Genomic DNA, 23070 nt, shown 5'->3' with positions numbered 1-23070 from the left:
AGAGAGGGAAATTCGAACAGTTCTCAAATCTGAGCTGAGGAATCGCTGACAGAAGAAGGTACTTGAAAATATGGATGGAGATGAAGTCACGTGATGGGGCTTCTGTTCCTTCAAATACGGAAAGAATCGAGTATATCATGAAACAAGCCTAGATGATTTCTCAAATATAGATCTGTCTGTTAAGCATGGCTTTGTTATTTTTTATTAAAACAGTTCTCATAACTCTTTCCACTCATGTTATGGAGAATTAGAAGCGTTTCTGTGGAGGATGGTATCATATAACACAGAGAGCTGTCCATTGACTGGGGAGATGAACGTTAATAAAAGATCATTTCTTCAGCAAATCAAAATAGCATTTAAATCTTAGTGCCTAGTGTCTACTGAAACCCGCCAGTCTTCATTAAGGGGGGATTGCCAAGGGAGCCAACGGAACTTCCGATGGGTGGTGCTTTAACAAAATAGAGCAGGTCATTCCATTTGGTTACGATGTCTGTGCCACTCAATTTACTCTGTACAATTTTTTCAGAAATTAAAAGGTTACCAAGAGAGTTCCATGTTCCCATCTCCAACTGAGCACCACTTATTACTGCGACAGGATTTCAATATTAAGTGATCTGGAAGATATTTCATCTTTCACTTTGAGTTCTGAATTAGAATCAGCATGAGATGGCAGGACAGTCAGATAAGGTGTAACCAACCTCCCTCGTAGGTAGGCACGCAGCCGAAGGGCTGGGAGGGAAAGTGTTGCTGAGAAGAGTATTTGAGGCTGTTCTCAGGAACCTTGTTTACAGGGACGTTTCAGTTGCAACTAGAATTTTCGCAAGAGCCTGCTGGAGGTAATGGGCTTATGTTTGAAATTGATCCCAAGTGTCTCTCTGTTGTTGTTTTTTTTTTTCCTTCTTCATAAACTTGCTACGTACCTTAGCTGAACAGTCAAGGCAGAACTTTCCTGATGCCCTGTGACATTTAATAGTATAGACAAATCTCTGGTTTAATGTGTCCCAGGAAAGTAGGTTATTTATGAGATTCTCTTTTGTTTACAGATGTGTCCATGCAAGTAGCTTTAGCCCTGTTTTATTTCTTTTTTAATATTGTGCGTGCTTGATTGTGTTCAGTGCAAAACAAATCACACCCAAGGAAGTTAAAGGCTGCCTTACAAGTTGACCTGTGAAATTGGTTTCAATTAGACACTGGAGATCTCATTATCCCAGTGAGGGAAATTTATGACATAGAAAGTAGGAATTTTGTATTTGTTTCAAAATTGTTGGAAAACGCTGGGAACAGAAAGATTTTGAGGGAAATGCCAAAAGCCACATTAATGAAGAAAAACAATGTTGAGATACTTTTGAATAATAGATAGGATATGTAATGGTCAACCACAAGATAAAATTTTTACACAGTATCTTTATGGCTTTAAATGGGCTGCATTGTAAACTAAGCTTACTCCTCTATTAAGTCATTATACTTTTCAATTATTTAACATTTCTGGCCAACCTATCTTCTGTGGTCTTTTTCTGTACACATCAGAAATGATGTGTACACTAGTAATTGCTGGTTGCTAGTGTGGGGAGTTTGCAGTGGAGAAAGGTTTAATTTTAACTTCTTGGGATAAATACTACAAAGAATGCATGGAGGAAAAAGCAAAGTTATGGAAACAGATGGAGGGCAATGCAATGAAGAGGCTACAGCCTCGAAATGTACCTAATAGCATTTGAGTTACTCTCAACTTACTAAAAACCTTGACAGTATCTGCCTTCTATACACTGTGCATTTGGAAATACTATATCTCTATTTAAATGCAGATCTTCTGTTTTCTCCAGGGAGCAGTTGGCGAATCTTTCCATTGAACCACTGATATTAAAAACCCAACTGAAAATTTCTTTGTGAACAATAGAGTCTCCCGTTTTGAAGTCATGACTACCTAGTTTCAGAATATTGTGATTTTTGAAATTCACTTACAGTATCTTTATAAAGTCAAAATATGTACCTCATGTGCAAACAAAGAAATTTTCTCTTGTCACTTTGTTGCCAGTTTTTAAAAGCTGTGAAATAATTCTGCTTTGCAATTTAGTGTTTGAGGTTAGCCATATCATTCCAGTAGAGTAAGTGGACTTTAGGAATCAGAGTAGGGAATTATATGGGAGTCCTGTATGCTCCTTATGGTCTCAGGTGAGCAAATGGCATAGGGTGCTGCAGGAAAGTTTAAGTATCTTCCTCTAGAACCATCTTCTTTAGATTACTTCAACCTAATTTGTAATAGTGTTCTATACTGGAATCAGTGATAAGTGGTGGCCAACAAGGAGAAGGACTTTCTTTTGAGAGATGATGGCAGAAAATAATTCAGTCTTTTGGTATAGAATGTGGACACATAACCTTCTGGTTTTGAATCTTCAGATTCAGGTCACTGGAAATATCTTTAGAAATCATTAAATAAAAATTCCCTAAATACATATGGTAGTGATGCTAAGACTCTTTTTCACATAGCTAGGGCAGTTTCCTTTTCCTTGGAAATTAGATGCCATTCATTCAAGTGCCCGAATGATTTCCAATTGTGAAGGCTCACTGCCCCCTTAGCTGACTTGCTCCATCGTATTGGGTGTAAATTCTTCCTCCCACTCTCCTTCTGATATGTACACCTTAAACTATTTATAACGTGTTTATATCATTATGCTCAATAATACCTGTGCTTGGGAAGAAGAATCATTGGTAGTTTTAAGTCAGGCCTCTGTTTATATTTCTATTGTGAAAGATACTTTGTTTGTATAAACAAGGGAATGATCATAGTTACCACAAAAGGGGGTTAAATACGTTTAGAATTCCTGTGGTCACATGCCAGACCCTGGAGAATCAAAGCTATCTTATTTACTTATGGACACTTACAGCTGTTTCAGATGGCACATTTGGTAAAATAAATAACTTGGATAGGGCCCTGTAAAGGATGCTAACTAATGAATGTCCTGATTTTACTTTCCTTACATAAATGAATTCTTGTTTTTAACGTGGCAAATATGCGTAGCTGTCACAGTGATCTTTGACCGTTTGGAAGATTCAAATTTAGGATGCTAACTTTATATGAAACATAGAAAAACTTTTGTACTCCTATTCTGATACTTATGTGGTAGGATAAACTGTGTTTTCCTGTATCTGTGTTACCAGAGTGACCCATTTAAATTCAATCTCACTCTAAGATATATTAGATTAATAAGGCTGATTTTATGACCATTATAATTTATATTCACAAATACTTGTTTTAATTAGCACAATTATAGATTGTGAGGTAAATTTCCATATATGTTAAACACTGATAACAGAAAATAACTAACATTTGTATAGCGTGTTATGGTTTGTAACCATACATTATCTGTAAGCTGTTCTTTAGAAGAATATCTATTGCATTTTCTTAGGCAAGAAGGCAATCAGTTTTTATAATGTAAACATCATATGAAAAGAGATGCTTTTATCACCAGCTCCTTCCTCTCTCCCTTCCTCTTTCCATCCTCATTGTTCCTTCTTTTTTTAAAAATTTTCTTAATCAGGAAAAAAAAAAATCTAATGATGCTTTTTTTTCTTTTTTGGAGGAGCACATATAATTGCCTATCACACATTTCTATTAAAAAAGAGGCTGCAACAAGCAATCCAGCATTATTTTTGGAACCTATCTTCTGCCTACCAATGTTCTTGAGGAAAATGTAAGGTTGCAGAAATCATTTCATGCCCTGTATGTTTTCAAACATAAATCAGGAAAATTGTTAGCAAGTTATAGCTCTTCTTAGAGACTGTGGCTATAGCGCTCTAGTAAACACAGGCTATATATTTTTCCAAGTTATTATGTGTGGAGAGAAATCCAAAGTTGGCTATTTAGATGAACCGTTTAATTCGGTTATTAGAAATTCATGTTCTATTTAGGATGAACATTTATTTTCCAAAGGTTACAGAAATGGGACATAATACCTTTAGGACCCTTTGGATCCATCAGAGTTAGAAATTTGTGCTTTTTAGCTAATGGGTATTACTGAACATTGATCTTCAGCTCAGGGACAGTCAAAATGGTCCTGAGCAGAGTTTATAGTATGACCTGCCCGTCCTCTTCATCTGAGAACTATGTCCCTTTGTTTCTTCATTTCTGAAATGACGGGGTATGACTTGATGGTCTCCAGTGATTCTGAATTAAGTGATTGATTAATAATGAATAAACCAATTAATCATACTTTGGGTTATTTCTGTTCTATAAGCTAAGTATTTACATAAGCGTAGCCTTATGCCATGACTGGAGATGGTAATGTGTAGAGTAGTAAGTCAGCTCAGGTTCAGGGGTTTGAAATGAAAGCCTCATGCATGAAACTTAGACACTCAAGTTTACACTGAAATTTTTCATTTGTAGATTAATTATTAGTTACAAGCTTATTTTTCCCCACAGAAAATAATCTTAAATGCAGATGACTTTACTAGGCTAGGCCATAAAATCTTGCACTACTTACTAGAGTAAATTATTGTACATCAGTGATGGAAAAAACTGCAAAAAAACAGTGCTGTTATGAAACAAGTGATGAGAGTAACATAAAGGCAATAAAACTGACTGATAGTTTATCATTTATCTAGATTCTAGAGGGTTGATGTTTAAGAGAATACACATATAAATGGATGTTAAAAAAGATAGATGGAAACTATTGCAGAGTATCTGAAAGGGATTTAAAAAAATTTATGAATGAAACTTTTAGTAACTTTCAGGATTTTTAGAGACAGGGTTGCAAAATATTTCTTTCCCTGGGAATAGTGTAAATTAGCAGGACACCTAAGTTTATCACCTATAATATGATTTGGTTTTTGATAACCAATTATTGAAAAGTGGGAAAGTGAAAAAAACTTAGAGAAAATTCTGTTTGAAGTAATTGGCCAAGATGTGAGAGAAGAAAAGATAGAAGGCAGCTGAAGGTAGAAAAGAGGCATATGGGTGGGTGGGTGTGTACGTGCTTGCGTGCGTGTGTGTGTGTGTGTGTGTGTGTGTGTATATTTGAATGAGAGAGAGAGAGAGCTTGGTCTGCATTTAACTGATCTGTACAATGAGGAACCAAAAAGGGAAAAGAGCCAAGCTCATGCATGCACATTCTTCCTGAAGAGAATATGGTATGTGAATTACGTGGAAAGTATTGAAATTAGAGTTTGAGCATGCATTTTGAAATTTTTCCTGGGCCATTCATGCCTGTCTGACCTTGGGAAATTATTAAGTTCTCTGAATTTGTCGTATTGGTAAACATGTAAATAAGAAAAGCATTTGATTCCAAGATGGTTGTGGGAGTTGAGTAAGACTCATGGCTATAAAAGCGCTTGAATATTCTGTGTATTTTTAGATGGTGAGGAAAAGTCTTGGGTCAAGCAATTCTCCATGCTGAACAGGTCTGCTCAAGGCTGAGGTCGATTTGTTTAACTCCAGAGTGGTCTTTGGGAAGCACGTTTCTTGTCCACTGTGGTCCAAGAACTGTGGACCAAGTATGTGGTGGGTACTTTACATAATATTTTATTTAAGGAGGAAGCATGAAATAGTATGCAGCTGGCCAGTTGAATGGAGCAAGCCTGGTAATTCTAATGTATGCAATGCCAGTGCACAAGGAACACATTTACCCGCCCTTACAGATGGCCACAGCTTGTCTAAATACACGTGTGAATGACTTTGGAAACAAAAACAATGAATCCAGTCACTGATTTCTTTGTCTCAAACACTGCCTGTCATTCCACTTCTGCCTTGACATTGATGTTAATCTAGATTTCCCTGGGTTTTTGTTAAGGTTGAAGGAATCATTGTTTGGCAGTAAGCACTGATTAATAATGATATAAATTTCATTCAAGGAAACATTTCCAAGATATAACAGAGCTAATTAATGTAATGCATCAATTGAACTCCAAATTCTCGATTCTATACAGATCTCTTTCAAAAATATTTTTATGTAGGATTCGCTGATAAGTGTCTAGCCAATTCTTCCATCAGAAATGGACTACATTTCAAAACCTAAAGTGAAGCAGTAGATCAAGAATTACTGAAGAAATCTGGACTGTTTGTGCAGACAGTATATTTTTTTAAAAGATTCAGAAATCTGCTTGGGTTTTACCTGAGGTTGGTTGGCAGTGTGTTCTGCTCTAATTCACAAGATAATGATCAATGTAATTCTATGCTTTGTGACTCGTCAAACCTTGAAACTAAAGGAAACCTAGAAATCAAGAGATATCTAAGGATCAAGTTTGAATTTAAAAGCAAATAGTAAAAGTTTCCTATCAAAATTCATTGGGTCTTGATGTATAGAATATATGTTAAACCAATGAAGAAAACAATTTTGAGGTGGTTTAATTATGAGGCAATGTTCAAAACTTTGACATGTGTATAATTATTTGAAAGTAACTAAAGACATAACACAGGCTTCCCAGGTGGCGCTAGTGGTAAAGAACTCATCTGCCAATGCAGGTAAAATAAGAGATGCGGGTTCCATCCCTGGATTGGGAAGACCCCCTGGAGGAGGACATGGCATCCCACCCTTGCCTGGAGAATCCCATGGACAGAGGAGCCTGGCAGGCCACAGTCCATGGCGTCACACAGAGTCAGACACGACCAAAGCAACTTAGCTGTCACAAAGATATAGCACAGACACTGGAAGGCAGCAAACAGCCTCCCGAGCATTATTTGTTGAGAAGCTATGGCTTCTGTAAGAGTGATCATAGGGAGTAAACGAACCCAGCTTGAGTTTCTTTTACATTTAGAAAAATATATTAAACACATAATACGTTTAGTGTCAGGCTAGGTCTGTTAAGAGACTAGAAAATAATTTTAAGTCTCTCTTTAAAGACTGACACTATCTTTGCTCGTTGCTTAGTGGTATCCAACTCTTTGTGACCCCATGGACTGTAGCCTGTCAGGCTCCTCTATCCATGGAATTTTCCAGGCAAGAATACTGGAGTGGCTTGCCATTCTCTTCTCCAACACTATCTTTAGGGAAGTACAATAATGCACATAAAACTATTAAGATAACAATACAATAGAGATTTGTGCAGAAAATGAATGCTGTGTGACAAATTCATATGTATGGTGACAGAATCAGAACTTGGATTGAAGTTTGGGCTACAGGTTTTGTTTTGTTTTTTTTTGGTTGGGCTGGGTCTTTGTTGCAGTGCGCAGCCTTCTCTAGTTCTGACACTTGGGATTAGTTGCCCCGCAGCATGTGGGATCTTAGTTCCCTGACGAGGGATTGAACCTGTGTCCCCTGAATTGAAAGGTAAATTCTTAACCACTGTGCCACCAGGGAAGTCCCCAGCTGTTATTCACTAGCTACGTGACTCTCACCTCGTTAAGCCATGGTTTTCCCACTTGCAAAATGAGCATAGTTTCATCCGTCTTATATGATTATCATCGAATCAAATGGGACAGAGTATTTGAAAACTTTTTTTTGGTATATGATGGAGACTACACACATTGAAGGAGGAAAGGAAAGACACTGGAAACATTGCGCCTGAGAGTAGGGGTCGTGTCTCAGCTGACCTGTACCCCTGATTCTAGCCCTGGGCCTCATTCTGAGGGGGCGCAGTACATGGTGATAAACACATGCATATCAGGCACCTAGGGTCAGCCCTTGACCTATGTTATTCTTTAAATCTTCCCAGTAATCTTGAATGGTAAATATACTCTTTCCATTTCATAGGTGAAGAATCAGAAGTTCAAGATTTTAAATAACTCAATCTCAAGTAGGTAGAAAGTAGTCAGATCAGGATGGGAAGCTGTCATTACATTACAGGGTAGGGAAGGACCATACATCTGAACCGTAGTGTGGGCAAAATGAAAAGCAAAAGATTTGGGTAATTGACCGGGTGCCCAGGCAGCTTATGGGCCAGCTTTCAGAGGAGCAGGTGAACACTTCCCTGTGCTGCCTGACGCATTGAACATGGCCTTTGGTTAAACCGTCAGCCCTGATTTCTACCCTTTGAAGTCAGATGTGCAGTTGTGAGAAAAGACCATATAATATACCATAGCCTAGACTTATCATCAGGAAGGACACTGAGGCACACACAAATACTGAACTGGTTAACAAGTGACTTGGACTAAGTTTGTCCCAGCAGCCAGCACCCTGCCCCTAAACCCCCTCTATCTCTTACACTCTCTTCACTTTCCCTCTTGGAGCTGGCAAGGTCTAGAATCTTCATTCTCCATCATAGGGTGATAAAGAAGGTGATGCTACACCAAACAGCATATTCATACTCCGCTTGCCTGACCCTAAAATCCCAAGAGCCCTGTTCTATTAGGAGGTTCACCTGGAGTGAAGTTTTACAGTTTGTGGCCAGTTTAGAATCAACAGTAAAAAAAAAAGATGGCCCCCAACCAAACAGGAATTTGATAACTCTGACTTCTGAACTTGGAATTGGGTACCCAGTTCTCCAATGCTGATTTATTTTTCCTTGGTTTATTTGTGAGGAATGTCCAGGGAGCCTGAAATACTCAATGCGGGATTAGTAACCCACCGTGGATCTGAAGTTTTGTGTAACAGAGAGCCATGCCTCTTAAAAATTAGGGTTCATTTTTTAAAATTCTATAAAAATACAGTCCATGGTAGGTCAGAACAGCAGGGATTGGGGACTATATTTAATAAAAGTCCAGGAAATACCTTGTACTGTTGGGTGTTTAGATTCCCAGGAAACTGCGCTAACCTATTCGAGGTGAAACCTGGGATGGGGTGGGAGGGGAGAGATGCCTTGTACGCTCCTCTGTGACCTGTGGTAAGTCTGCTGGGTTGAATTGTGTAAAGTTGTCAAAGGTGGTTCTGCTCTCCAGCCCTTGGCACCAGCTCTGCTGAAATGTGATACCATTGGTTTTCAGTAAAGGTTCCTTTCTGCAGGGCTGCAAACACAGATCAGCTGCTACTGTGTGTACACAACCAGGGAGCAGATCACCCAGCACATTCAAAGCAGCCTTTTTAACCCCGAGACTTTCCAAGATCTCCTCTCCACGCAGGAAGTTTCCTTCTCTGTTGTCAGATTTAGCACCGCGCTCTTGTCATCAGATCCGCGCTAGACTCCCTGCTGCACAGTAGAGAGGCTTCCTTAAGACATTTGTCCTTGAAACTGCACCAAACTCTTGGAAGAGCCCAGAACGTGTAAGTATGTACGATTTAGGCAGCGAGCGGACAGGGCAGAGCTGCAATCAACCATTATACAATATCCGATTAGCAGTGCAGGAGGGATTTTTCTGACGTTTTGTTACATTCATTTTCCATTCGTTCTGAGGAAACAAATCAATTCTAGCTTCTGATACAGTGACTTTGCAGTAGATGGGGTTGTAATATGTTAGCTTTAACTATTTGCTGTTCTCATTTAGCGTGGAGATGTGACTTGTGGGATGATGATGGTGGGCATTAAACTAGAAAACTTGTAAATTTTGATTAGGAATGATAATTGCTGAGCATGTCCATATTGAGAAACAAGTTTGCTTTGCGGAATGTTTTTAGAAGAATTAACCACCTAAATTCATAGACAGTAGAATGAATTTGGACCGTCCTTGCTCTCAATGAAACATATTAGTTTGCAGTTTTAATTTACTCATAAAGAGCATTCCACTGGGCTTTTTGTCTTAATTGAATCCTACCCAAGGCTGTCGGTGTGATGTTTTACTGGCTTGTGTGTATCTGGTTAAGTTACTTTGCTGGTTTGCAGTCTGGTTGAACTGTTGTTCAGGCACTCTTTGGATCCTAAGAGCAACCAGGTGAAGGAAATGCTCACAAAATTGGGTGGGGGTGGGGGGAAGGAGGATTTATTTTCAAGGGTGGTCGTGTTACTCTTGAAAGCTGTTTAGCTGCACAACGTGTACAGCTGTCAGATGGAGACCTCAGACCGAATACTCTGAAGCTGTAAGTCGAATGTCAGCTTGGCCACTTTCGTAACTCCAACCAATAAAAAGCCCGTGCCCCTTCGCCATCAATTTTTAATATGTACCAATACTTGGGTTTATAAGATTAATTTCTCTCCGATTAGGCTGATTGATAGCTGGATTGTGGTTTCTTAAGAGCTGGTTCCCTGAAACCCACAGCAGGACTGCATTCCATTTAACTAGTGAATGTAAAAACGGGTAACCATGGATTCAGCCCCCACTCACTGCCAGTGCAATGACTTGTTGTAAACAATACAAATGAGCCAGGAAAGCAGAGGCAACCAGACATGAAATGATTTTAATAGAAATTACGGTAAAAGGTCATGTGATTTGGGATCAGCTTCTGTTCAGTTTTAAAGGGAAAGTCCGTCTTTTCTCCCCCACCTTGCCCACCCTGCCTCCCCTCCCCCTTCGCGTAGTCCCAAGCCACCCAAGTAGACAGCTACACAAACTTGGTGGGTCCCAGGCTGTGCTTCTGTGGAGAAGGGCGGCCACTGTCATGCTGGGCAAAACGTGGTGACTGGTGGGTTTTCATGGTAAGTACCTTCCTTTTAGAAACCCAAAGGACATCTGTGTCTTCCTAGGCTTCCTCCATGGAAGGTCATGCTAAAAGTGTGCTCTAGAAGTCCTCAAGCTTTGATGTAGGAGGAATAGGTCATTTTGTTCCTTGGCTTTTATGTGATGCCACTGTCTTTTCTCTGCCTTCCTAAATCTCTGGATTATTTGAGAACCTTGGCCTTTCTGAAACTGTTCTTGGCTTTGGAAGCCACTCCTGCAATATGGTAATGAGCGCAGGCAGATTCTGGGAGAAGCGCCGTGTCTAACCTCTAGGTTGGAGTCCAGGCAGACCTTTCCTGAGTTCTACAAGGACGCGCCTTTGCGATATGATTTGCATTTCTCTGATAGAAGTGGTTTCTGGACGTGAGCGTGGTTGTAGATTCATGCATTTCCCTTCAACCAAGAATCATTAACACTGTATATGTGTTAAGTGCTACCCTTGTGGTTTGTTTGGTATGAATCTCAGATGTGTTTGTTAAAGGAAATGAAAGAAGAAACTCTAGTCTTCAGAGTTGGGGTGAAAGGGGACACTTAGAAGCCAGATTTGGAGGGTGGTCCTGGCTGGTACCCAGTGTGCAGGAATGAAGGGGTTCAGAGTCACTGTGTTGGACAATCCTGGGCACCCTGAGGAAAGGTCTATCTCTACGTGTGTTATGTCTCAAGGTGAAATAGACTCGAACTGGTCTATGCACAGATGATAGAAATCATCGTATCGTCTTGGAACAAAAGATCATGCTGTATGCATATCTTACCTCCTTTTATCATACAGATACTTCTGAATAGATGCATCATTGTACATGTAGAGATGTCATATTGAATAATAGAATTTGGGTTGTTTATTTTTCTGTTAATGGCTTCACTACACTAGACCCCATCAGCACGTGAAAAAAAGCTTGGGCATTGTAATTTAGAAGTTCAGTAAGATAACAGAGCATCAGTCTTTTCTGTATCCACTCAGGAGTTTTATCAAAGTCCACTTTTAAGAAAGTGGACTCTTTGTTTAGGCCTATGAGTGGGAACACAGTTCTTGTATTTAAACTTTTTTTTTTTTTTAATGAGCTTTTTAAGATGTTGGAGTGCCTCATCACGTGCTTAGACTGAAGAATTCTTTAGAATGTTATGGTTGTCTGTAGCTTCATGGTTTGTTAGCTCTTCTAATACTAGGTTCGCTTATCTAAAAGAAAGGAAAGAAGAAACTGTAGTCATTCATGTTGCGAGGGAAAGGAGCAATTTGAAGCTGCCAGGGGAACACCAAGTCTTGGTGAGGTAGTAAATGATAATGAAATACAGTATTTTTACTTTTCGCAGCTTTGATTCCCTACACCGAAGAACAGGAGTAAAGTGTCAGCTACAAGGTGGTTAGAGACACAACCCGTGGAGTGAGACCTGGGTTGGAGATGTTGCTCTGGACCTGATCACTGTGCTTAAGAATTGGAGCAAAGTGATTTCACCTCTCTGTCGGACACGTTGTCCTCTGTAGACAGGAGGGTCAGGCCCGCTCGTGGGCAGGTGAAAGGGTTAACTGAGCTGATGCATAGGAGGTTTTTTCTACCATGTCTGGCATATAGTGAGTACTTCATAAGCTGTTCCTGCTGCTGCTGCTGCTAAGTCACTTCAGTCGTGTCCGACTCTGTGTGACCCCATAGACGGCAGCCCACCAGGCTCCCCCGTCCCTGGGATTCTCCAGGCAAGAGCACGGGAGTGGGTTGCCATTTCCTTCTCCAATGCATGAAAGCAAAAAGTGAAAGTGAAGTCGCTTAGTCATGCCTGACTCTTCGCGACCCCATGCACTGCAGCCCACCAGGCTCCTCCATCCATGGGATTTTCCAGGCAAGAGTACTAGAGTGGGGTGCCATTGCCTTCTCCGAAGCTGTTCCTAGTTTCATTATTATTTTTTTGAGGAAACATTTGGTGAAGTAGAATCCTGCTCTAAGTGTTGGGTCCGAGATCAATAGTCACATCATGGGCCGGTCCTGCTCTAGTGACGGTTGTACATCAGTAACTGATCATCACTTGGGAGATGGTGATTTAGTTTGTAACCTAGTGTAGTTTTTTTAGCATAACATTTTCTGTCGGCCCAAAGTAATATCTTTTTGCCATGTAGTTTTTCATTTCCATGCAAATTATTTAGAAAATTATTTATGTTTGTTTGGTGTGTGTTGATTTCTGATACTGTGGGTATTTGAGGCAATGTGAGAATTTTCTCTGTGATCCTGTTGCCAGAGCTGAGCGCAGAAAAACACCTAGAATTATAAGACCTTCATCATTACATCAATCCTAAAAGCTTAAAACTAGTGGTAACTAGTTCTCAAAGATAATCACATCTACTGAAAAGCAGTAGTAATTCACAGGGTATTAAACATGAAAGTTACATGCTACCAAAGAGATATTTCTTTAAAAAAAAAATTTTATTGAAGTATGTGTATTTATTGTGTTGTGTTGGTTTCTGCTGTAAAACAAAAGATTCAGTTATACGTATATATTTTTTTTTACATATTCTTTTCCATTGTGGTTTATCTTGAGAAGATTGTCTACATGTTTGCTGTGTCCTTTGACCTTCCTGAAATCTAAGCTTCTGATTCTCTGCTTCCTGTCTGTCTCCCCTCTTCTTTCCTTCCTTCCTTACCTCCTGCTGTCCCTCCTTCCGCCCTTCCTTCCTTTTATCTCTTATTATTCTCTCAACTCCATGGCATTTTCTTTTTCTTTGTGAATCAGAAGGGTTCAAGGGAAGAGAAAAAGAGGAAGAAGAGACCCACAGTCTTTTCATGTTAGTCCTGGTTTTATAAATGGAAACTTGAAGAAGAGTCAGAAAAATCTGTTTTTCTTTCTCCTGCTATTGAACTGGAGAGGCACATCTGAAGTGACCTGCAGACTCCAGGGAAGCCTCGTTGGGTAACTATTTGTTGATTCATTGATTAAACGGCCTGGAGGGAAGGGGCATGAGGTGCGGAGATCCCCTTAGTAGTGAGAGCTTTGAAACCCCAGGCTCCAGTGTGCTGTAGGCTGGCTTCTCTGTGACCTTCCAACCACTAATCTCCTTTAAGAACTGAATCAAAGCAGTTAAGGGATTTTTGTCAGATGGATTTTGCCTACAGTTGGGTTTTTGGCAGTTGCGTATCGAAGGCAATACATTCTTCACAGGGATATGAATTTTTTTTTTTTTCCGGAAAGGAATGAAGACGAGATGCCAGCAGGATTCTCTAGAGAGGGACTCTTGTTTATCCATGGTAGTGTTCAGGCCAGGACAGCTGTAAGGTGGATGACTTTCTCACACTTCCCAGCCAACCTCCTCCTTAACCACCCTTGTCTGGTGGTCTGGTCAACAAATGCTCTTGTGCAGCAGGCCCCTCTTTATAATCTTCTCTTCCAAGGGCAGAGAGAAAGCCTGCAGTTAGAATTGATATCATGTGAGTGATGACGGGTGTCTGGTATCTACTTTCAGGCAATTGTAGTGTGTAGAATTCCAGCTGGAGACGGTTCATTTTAAATGGATAAATGACTGTTCCAGAGTCACACAACCCGTGGGTTGTACAGCCAGGGCTACAACCTGAGATTTCTGATTCCCAGGCTGGCACTCTTTTAAGGGCTTCTGCCTTCCAGTGAACAGACCAAAAAAGAGAGGGTTTATATTACATTGGAAGAAAACAAGCCAGTTTAGTAAATGGTAAGGCTATTTTAAAGATATTACTCAAAAGAGACATATACATCTAGTTGTAATCCTCAAGCTGTAATTTAGAAGCTCAGTGAGCCTTGAGAAAGATACCAAGTCATTCTGAGCTGTGATTTTCTTCATTGTACATCTGAGATTAAAATAATAAAAAATCAGTGACAATAACTAAGCAATAAATATAATGCTTATATTTTAGGTTTGTTGTGAGGATTAAAAAAGATTATGTATGGAAAGTCCCTAATCTTATGCTTGACACAAGAGAGATATCAGTAAAGATTGCTGTAATTCCTCTTTTCTTTTCAAGGTTGGTGGTGGAGTCCCGTAGGGTAGAATTATGAGGAAAGTCTTCAGAAGGCATCTGGAATTGTGTAGCTCAATGATTTTCAACATTTTTTTTCTGCTTTAACACATGCAGAAAAATATATATGAAGAATGCTTGTTGGTGTTTTTGTTGTTTAGTTGCTGAGTTGTGTCTGACTCTTTGTGATCCCATGGACTCTAACCTGTCAGGCTCCTCTGTCCATGGGATGTTTCAGGAAAGGATACTGGAGTGGGTTGCCATTTCTTTCTCCAGGGGATCTTCCCAACCCAGAGATCAAACTCATATCTCCTGCACTGGCAAGCGGATTCTTTAACACTGAGCCATCAAGGAAAAGCCCATGCTTGGCATAGAGTGATCAATAAATAGTAACACGGTGGTGATGATGATCGTGGCAGTGGTAGTGATGAAAAGATGCGAATGCTGATGCACCTGGGGTCCTCATACCACAGATGAACCCAGGGCCTAAGCAAGTCCTAAAGCTTTAGTTTGGATACACTGCTTCCTTTCCTGCCGTAGAGAGGAAATCACAATGTTGGTGAGCAAGAGCTATGCCGTTATATTTACACTCATTTAAATTAAAAAGAAAATCAATGGATACATTTATATATATGGCTGAGGCCCTTTGCTATCCACCTGAAACTATCACACTATTGTTAATTGGCTATACTCCAATATAAATGTAAAAGTTTAGAAAGAAAATCATAAGCAGGCTTCAGTACTTTGTTGTTGTTCAGTTGCTAAGTCATGTCTGACTCTTTGCAAGCCCATGGACTACAGCCCACCAGATTCCTCTGTCCATGAGACTACCCACTGGACACTGGGGTAGTTATCATTGTTCTTCTCTTGTCTTCAGACAAGAACGCTGGGGTGGGTTACCATTTCCTTCTCCAGGGGATCTTCCTGACCCAGGGCTTGAATCCATGTCTCCTGCATTGCTGGCGAATACTTTAGTATTGCACCACCACCAGAAAAGCCCTCAGTGCTTTGTTACTGGTAACAAATTACTAGCAATTTGGTTGGTCTAGAAGATGCTAACTTTCCTAGCATTTTGAAAGGTACGTTACATCCTAGTCCTGAACTCATGAGTTTGAGCCTTGAATCAAGCACTCATGAACTATGATGACCTAGGAAACAACTGAGTTAATACCTGGAAAGTATTAATAGTAAGAAAAATGTCTAGTACACAGTAAGTATTAGCAATTCTTAGAAGTTTTTGTCTCTAAGCTATTTGAAGGGGCAGCGTCTTACCTTCAAGATTCCCTCTGAAAAATCACCATTATTAATACCATGTATCATTAATAATAAAACTGTTTTAGTTTTAACATAATAAAAGCTGCTCTTTATTGTGTACTTACCATTTAAAAAGGCATTATGCCATGTGTTTTAAATGGTATCATAATTGATTTAATTCTCCCATTATTCTTTTGAAATAGATAGTGTTACTTGCATCTTATAAATGAGAAAATGGAGCCTACAAGAGGTAATAGAACTTGCCTAGCTAGTGAGTGACAGACAAAAGCCTCCAATTTATAATCTTCTATACATATCTCCCCTACACTGCTCACTAAGTGGAAGACAGTTCGCAGAGTTGGTGGAAAATGTATATTTTCTGGAATGAAAGAGACCCAAGAATCATGAAATATATTTCTCCTAGGACATTCAGGGGCTTCCCAGGTGGCTCAGATGGTAAAGAATCTGCCCACAGTTCAGGAGACCTGGGTTCGATCCCTGGGTTGGGGAGATCCCCTGGAAAAGGGACTGGAAACCCACTGCAGTATTCTTGCCTGCAGAATTCCATGGACAGAGGAGCCCAGCAGGCTACAGTCCATGGGGTTACAAAGAATTGGACATGACTGGGTGACTAATACACAAACACACAGAGGACATTCAGGAGACTCAAACCAGAGACAGGGAAGATGATCACGGTAAAAAGCAATTTATTTTATTCACTCGATAATCAGAAAAATCTAGAAATATACTTTAACTTGATCTTAAGGACAGGAGGAGATAAGAGGCAGTGGTGGAAAAGGGTAATGAATAATGAGGAAGAAGAAGAGGAAGAGGAGACAGAGAGAGGTGGCAGAGAACATGGCTATCATTTAACACTCAAGCAATCGTGGAGGTAGATGATCCAGAATCATCATCCTCATTTTAGATGTCATTTTGTCCGAAGCAACACAACCAGAAATAATGGACTTGGGATTTACTCTCTCTTTATATCCAGGGCACTCTCCTGCTACATTATTCTGCCTTTTGAGACAGAAAGATTCATACAAAGATATAGACACATGAAGATAAAGAAACATAGGTATACTGACACGCAGACAAATAATGTTAGAATCATCTTTTAGCTTTTACAGATGTGAACACAAAGACTTTCCAAAGTCCCTTTGTGCTTTTGCAGCTATAGGCATAAGTTAGATTAATTCATATGCAGAAGACAAGATGTTTAAAAATATTATTAAATATTTAATGCTTTTTATTTAAAATTAGGTTTTTACTTCTTTACTGTGTTGATTTTCCAAAAAAAAAAAAAAAAATCTTGTGGGTTGTCAGTGATACTTTCTTCCTAATTGTAGAGATGAAGAAAAGGAGTTATGCAGAAGTTAAATTATTTCCCTAAGATCATAGGAGTTGATAGCAGACATGAAAGTCCTCTGGTTTTTGACCCTCCAGAAAAACTTTTCTCTTTCCTGTGATGATCTCTTCTAATTGGTACGGTTATCACTTAATCAGCTTCTAAGAACTTGGAGACACATGGATGGAAGAATCACACCTGTGTACATAATGAGGTTCTTTCTTCGAAATGGGAAGAGAGGTTGACCCTTCCCTGCAGGTTTTCCTCTTGCCTTCGAGTTTGGAAGGCCATCTCCTGATCTTTAAGGAATGACGTCTGGGCTGTAGTTCACAACGTTCTCATTTCCCCCAGAATCCAGGCTGGGCACTGGAGAGAATCCCGTGCCTTCTTGTGCTTTAGCCTCCCGGGGTCCACCAGATGCTACGGTCTCTTCCCCAGACAGTTGCCTGCTGCTCCCACGATATGTCCGACTGGCACTCTGTTTGTAAGGCAGATGGAGTTCCCTTCTAAGAAGTACTTTCTGCTCTGCATGCTTGTTTTGAAGATGTGGGGTTTTGTTAAGTACAGGGGGCCAGGAAAAGAGGGAGGTCCCAAACTGTTGTGTGAGAAACAAGAGGCAGTCCAGGTACAGTGGAAAGAGGCAAATGTGGAAAGCTTCGTAATTTCCAAGGTTAATGCCCAGGTCAGACCACCTTCTCAATCAGTTTAAACAGAATCCCTAAAGTTAGGCCACTGGAAACACTTCTTCCTTCTCAAGGGAAAATCTGGTAACTGTCCAATAACCCTTTTTCTGTGTTTAAATGATGAAGGTAGAAAAGGAAGATTAAAAGAGGGTAAATGTGATGGCTTTTCACCTTTTCCCTTAGAAAGTCATGGAACCATCTGGCCAGCTTTGAGGAAAGCTGCTTGAGAATAACTGTGTTTGTCGATAAATAATTGTTTTCTTACCAGGTCCACTGAAATAAAATGCAGAATGACCCCTTCTAGCTTTAAGTATTTCTTCTAATAACACACGATATTTGTGTAGTGAAAGTTTATGAAGTCACAAATTCTCATTTCCCTTTGGTGGCTAAGTTAACTTGGCAAGATTAAGTGGCTTGTTCAGAGGGACACTGTTAAAAAGAGAGTGGAAGGCTCAAATCTGAGTCTTCTGACATCTAGACCTAGATCGCTTCTACTGTTAGCAATTCCAGTCTTGACAGAGGGCTGGTGTGGGGTAGGACTGAAGACCTAGTGGCAAGGGCATTAGAAAGGGGAAAAAAGACGGGGAAAAAACAGCCCTGAGAATATTAGAAGAAATAGCTTATGATGTTTGTTTTTGTGGTGGGTGCGGTACCTGTGGCTACAGGATGGTGCAAAGATTCTGATTTTTGTCCCCAATAAAGATGAAGTCTGGGGTTTCCCAGGTGGCTCAGCAGTAAAGAATCCACCTGCAGTTTGGGAGACACGTGTTTGATTGCTGGGTCAGGAAGGTTCCCTGGAGGAGGAAATGGCAACCCACTCCAGTGTTCTTGCCTAGGAAGTCTCATGGACTGAGGAGCCTGGCGGACTACAGTCTGTGGGGTCGCAAAGTGTGAGACATGACTTAGCGACTCAACAACAAAGATGAAGGCTGGGGGACAGGGGAAGGGGAGTCCCCCCTGGATGGCTCATACAGGATGCTGGTGACTTCTCCCTGCCTCAGTCCCCAGACTTTCCTCTCTTAGGTCAGGCACTGGAGTGCAGATATATTGTCACCTTCTCAGCAGATGGAATCAAGGCAGCTCTAAGCAAAAGATAAATGACCTTGTACATACGCACTTAGTTCCTGGTCATTCAATGCCACGCCCACTTCACCCCGTCATAGGAGCATACTCCAAGAGAGTAATAGCATCTTAAACATGAAGGAACAACTAAATGAGATCGAGTGTGTGAGTGGACGGTGCAAAATTCCTTCACCAGAGCAATTAATACCCTTTGGATAAAACTGCTTTGGCCTGATACTTAGTTAAAATAGGGGTGCCATTTTTCCCCCCTTTGGAATGAAACCTTATAAGTCATGTGGATACTAGAAAGTGGAAAGAATGTGTATTCTTTCTCATTTGAGCTCTATTTTTCTAATCCCTGGTCAGTAAGATCCTAACCCAGTTCTGGTAATAGTGTGAATTTCTTGGTTTGTCTTCATTCTCAGACTATGTCAGAGTACTTACATATTTCATAATGGCTCTGAAATCTTCAAGTTGATCTGGCATTAGTCAGCATTTGACCACAGATTCCTGGTAGGAAGTCCATTCAAGCTATTGCTAATGCTTCAAAAGTACTGTATGTGACTGGCAGAGTGAACACACTGGTGTCCCAGAGATGTCAGCTTTTTGGCCTCAAACCATGTTTAACCGGCAGCTGCCAGCTAATATTTCAGCATTACTTTTAGAATGTCAAACTATTATTATCATATGGACAAAAAAATTGTTTAGTTGAAAGATGCATGCTTAAAATAAAAATGTTGGTACACTAGAGGTGTACTCTCTAGATCTCTCCACTGGATTATTTAATAATTTAATTTGGTGAAGTTTCACTTTCTTACTTCTAGAAATTAGAGGACGACATTGCTTTCACTCATCTGCTGTGTGCCACAGACACAGTACACTGCAGAGGTAAAAGATAAAAGATCAATTCTTATGGATCTCAGAGTTTCAAGCTTTTGAGGCTGGGTTATAGAAACTTTGTAATTATTGTGGGTAATCTTGCAGAAAATTAAATGTTGAGTTTGCATAAGTGAAGAAGTTTGGACTGTTTTGCTCACCATAGCTTGTTCGTGGGTAAGCACCTCACCATCCCTGCCAGGCTTTGGGTTTTGCTTCACTGCTAGTAAAATGCTATTTGTAGCATGAGTGAAATCCCCAGTAGGGACACACCATCTTACGTTTGAGGCATATTTTAGAGAACCTGTGTCTGTAGTTTACTTGTCTGTTTCAGAAAGACTCTAGACCAGTGGTTCTCAGCCAAGGGCAGTTTTGAACCCTAAAGGACAATGTTTGAAGACATTTTTGATTATTGCCAACTGGGAAGAGGGTGCTTTGGGCATCTGATGAGTAAACACCACAGATGCTGCTAAACACCATTCAATGCACAGGGAAACTCTCTATACAACACGGAATTATTCAACCTCAAATGTCAACAATATTGAGATCAAAAAGCCTTGCTTTGCCAGAATTTAAAAGGTAAGGGAGAAAGTAGGTTGCTTTAACATTTTCAGATTTTATTTATAAATGGATGATTTCATGATTAGAATTTTCCCATGGGATGTAGAATAAATATTAAAAATACAAACTAGTCATTTTGTTGTTCAGTCACTAAGTTGTGTCCTACTCTTTGTGACCCCTGAACTGCAGCATGCCAGGCTTCCCTGTCCTTCACTATCTCCTGGAGTTTGCTCAAACTCATGTCCATTGAGAAGGCAATGACAGCCCACTCCAGTACTCTTGCCTAGAAAATCCCATTGACAGAGGAGCCTGGTGGGCTGCAAACCATGGAGTCACTAAGAGTTGGACACGACTGAGCAACTTCACTTTCACTTTCATGCATTGGAGAAGGAAATGGCAACCCACTCCAGTATTCTTGCCTGGAGAATCCCAGGGATGGGGGAGCCTGGTGGGCTGCCGTCTATGGGGTAGCACAGAGTTGGACATGACTGAAGCAACTTAGCAGCAGCAGCAGCAGCATGTCCATTGACTCAGTGATGCCATTTAACCATCTCATCCTCTGTCACCCCCTTCTCTTGCCCAATCTTTCCCAGCATCAGAGTCTTTTCCAATGAGTTGGCTCTTTGCATCAGGTGGCCAAAACTTCAGCTCCAGCTCCAGTCCTTCCAATGAATATTCAGGGTTGATTTCCTTTAGGATTAACTGGTTTGACCTCCTTGCTGTCCCACATTTCGAAAACATCAATTCTTCAGTGCTCAGCCTTCTTTATAGTCCAAATCTCACATGCATACGTGACTACTTGAAAAACCATAGCTTTGACTATAAGAATCTTTGTCAGCAAAGTGATGTCTCTGCTTTTTAATACACTATCTAGGTTTTTCATAGTTATTTTTTCAAGGAGCAAACGTCTTTTAATTTTGTGGATGTAGTCACTGTCCACAGTGATTTTGGATGTCATATAATTGCTTTAAAAAAACAAGTCAAATATTTACTTTAAAAATATTTGGGATATATTATGTGCATTGTGGCTGTTGAACTGTCAATACATGTAACAGCCACCATCCCACAATATCATAGCTACGACTCATGAAGAGCTTGCTGTGTACCAGGTACTGTCCAGAGCATCTTCCCATATACTGATTTGGCTGATCGTCAATGCAGCTCCACCGAGGAGGTACCACGACCATGCCCTTCAGTACTCAGACACTGCCATGCTTGACTCTGTAGGAATAAGGGGAGCTCCTGGCAGGAAATGTGTGGAACAGAGACATGGCAGCCTTGACAACTATATGTGTGGGAAGAAGAAGGCTTTATTGTTCTAAATGCCCCTGGTTGCCCAAGCTTTTATTCTCTGGGGCTGTTATTGCCAAAGCACTTCTCTGGGAAACTAGGATTGGCATCATAAAGCAAGTTTACATTTGCTTCTAGAGGGAGGAAAAAGAAAAAGGTTTTATAACTCGCTGCTTGCCAGGCCTGCACCTGGTTCCATGCCTGTTGGTCTTTTCCTCTCTAATAACCAACCGTTCCTCAACAGAACTGATCTTCTGGTTGTGTGTAACTGGTGGAGAGTGAATATCCATTGTCAGGAAGCGGTCGCTCACCCTTGGGGCCGTAACCTTCTCTCTGACTGTTCTCTGTCTCATCTCTCTGCCTTTAAAATTTCAACATCAAGGTGGGTTTGATACACTAAAATCTCACATGTCAAAAAAAAATAAAAAAAGGCAGAATCTCTCTGGGCAAGTCTCATGGGAGAGTCTCCAAGAACACATTTAACATGGAATTTTCTCTGGAAATGCCACGTCAGGAGTCATATTCCCAGTGGGGGCTTCTGGGAGAATTGGGAAGTTACCTAGATCTGCTGCTTTCCCACCTTCTGAGGGTTCTGAGTCCAGGGAATTAAGTTGGGCCTAGCTACACAGCTCACCTTTGCCAAACTGGCCTGTTGTATTAAATTTCAGTTGTCATAAAAAAAACTAAAAGGGAAACATCACAAATAACTGGAAATATATCAGTATTTTGAGCAGCAGTATGTATGGGGCACTAATAGATATCCTAGGCTATCTATCTTTCTAGTAGCAGTTGAAACACCTCTGCTTTTCTCTTACTGTAAAAGGCCTGGTACTAGAATTGGGGGAAAGTGGCAGTTCAGTGGTTGGCTGCTTTAAATTCTTGCTCTCTCCTCATTTCCTTCCTCGTTGAAAGCTCCAAATAGAACACAGTGAGGATATATTCAAGTCTGGGGAGTCTATAGAGAGACTGGGTACAGAAGAGACTTGGCTACAAAGAGGCTGAGTTCATGTAGTATTATATATGTATATATATGTACACACACACACGCACATATATATATACACACACGTGCACATATATATATACCTGGCTGCATCGGGTCTTAATTGCAGCACACAGACTCTCTAGTTGCCGCATATGAGTTTATTTCCCCTGCAACATGTGAGATCTTAGTTCCCCAACCAGTGATAGATAGAACCTGTGTGCCCGCACTGCAAGGTGGATTCTTAACCATTTACTCACTAGCTTGTGACCTGGAATCAAATTACCATTGCCCAGTTTCCATGACTGTAACATGGATCAAATTATAATGTATGTGTATATATATATATGTATATGACTGTACGGGCTTCCCTCGTAGCTCAGTTAGTAAAGAATGACTGTAAAATGGATCAAATTATTTTATCTATTTATTTCTATATATGTATAGTGAAGATTAAATAATGTGAAATATACAAAGCACAAAATGTAATGGGTAAAGGGTTTGGTGGTTTCTGGGGTAATATTGCTCTTATTGGGTCATTAATGTATGTATTGCTATGTATATAATACTTCTGGAGTCTTGAGAAACTG

The 23070-nt window shown here is 40.3% G+C and overlaps 1 protein-coding gene across 24 annotated transcripts in view; it reads left to right on the top strand.

The window, feature by feature from the left end:
• The window catches only part of ESRRG (estrogen related receptor gamma), a 696316-nt gene that overhangs the window by 58216 nt on the left and 615030 nt on the right, over positions 1-23070 (top strand). For 2 of the 24 annotated variants that reach the window (XM_069544603.1, XM_069544598.1), the window contains exon 1: positions 8904-9128. The exons of 19 other annotated variants lie outside the window; for them this stretch is intronic. The gene's annotated coding sequence lies outside the window, so the exon portion shown is untranslated. Of the gene's footprint in view, positions 1-8858; positions 9129-23070 lie in introns of those variants that run through there. 3 more of the 24 variants (XM_069544587.1, XM_069544606.1, XM_069544608.1) reach the window with 3 other exon arrangements.

This window comes from Ovis canadensis, chromosome 12 (assembly GCF_042477335.2).
Source record: "Ovis canadensis isolate MfBH-ARS-UI-01 breed Bighorn chromosome 12, ARS-UI_OviCan_v2, whole genome shotgun sequence".
Classification (NCBI taxonomy): Eukaryota; Metazoa; Chordata; class Mammalia; order Artiodactyla; family Bovidae; genus Ovis; species Ovis canadensis.
This window is presented reverse-complemented; position numbering and strand designations above follow the sequence as displayed.